Below are 836 nucleotides of genomic sequence, written 5' to 3'. Positions count from 1 at the left end.
CGCTCGTCATCATAAACTGCGTAGGCATTCGGGTGCCTCGTACAGGTGCAAGAACTTTGCTGTACTGTTCTTTGCGGCATCCGACTGCATACTCATTCTCCTGAGGACTCGGTCCCTGATTTCATGAGTCTTCGTCATTTTTCTCAGTTCCGTTTCAATTCTTTTCGCCACCTTCTCCATCACGAACTCTCGGGCTCGATTTACGCGTTGCTGGTGTGTCTCCCTCTTCTCGCTGGAGGTTTTGACAATCTCGTCAGCCACGGATCCTGGAACTGTAGGCCTAGTGGTCTGCATCCCGTACTGAATAAATGTCTTCATTGAAAAATCTGTCTTCGATAGGTACTAGACCGAAGTACTGTGTATATGAAGACAGTAACTGTTCTCGAAAGAACAGAATACTGTTGATGACCGAGCAGCTTTTCCCTGGAATAAATGATGACTGACTGAAACCCTCAGCTGCCGACAGGTGTTATTGATATACCTTTATGTGGACAGCTGAAAATGTGTTCCCCGACCGGGACTCGAACCCGGGATCTCCTGCTTACATGGCAGACGCTCTATCCATCTGAGCCACCGAGGACACAGATGAATAGTGCAACTGCAGTCGCCAAAGCTTGTGCGAGTAATGAGTGGATGGGCAAATGTCTATAAGGTACATTATTCCAACTACTGTGTGTCTCATATCAGTACCCAAAGGTACACTCCTGGCTGGTGCGTATATCCTTGTGCGGGATTGGATTCAGATTGAAGAGAATGCCACTTTGATCCCTTCTGTCTCTAATCCTGCCACCCAACTCGGACATGTGAAAACTTTACCGTGGTCTCACACGACTCTC

At 47.8% G+C, this 836-nt stretch overlaps 1 non-coding gene across 1 annotated transcript; it reads right to left on the bottom strand.

The window, feature by feature from the left end:
- Nucleotides 1-506: 506 nt before the first annotated feature.
- On the bottom strand, nt 507-580 carry Trnat-ugu (transfer RNA threonine (anticodon UGU)). The gene has a single exon. It is a non-coding gene; the product is annotated as a tRNA-Thr (tRNA).
- Between the last annotated feature and the right edge of the window lie 256 nt (nt 581-836).

The sequence above is a fragment of the Schistocerca serialis genome, chromosome 4, assembly GCF_023864345.2.
Source record: "Schistocerca serialis cubense isolate TAMUIC-IGC-003099 chromosome 4, iqSchSeri2.2, whole genome shotgun sequence".
In the NCBI taxonomy this organism is placed as follows: domain Eukaryota; kingdom Metazoa; phylum Arthropoda; class Insecta; order Orthoptera; family Acrididae; genus Schistocerca; species Schistocerca serialis.
This window is presented reverse-complemented; position numbering and strand designations above follow the sequence as displayed.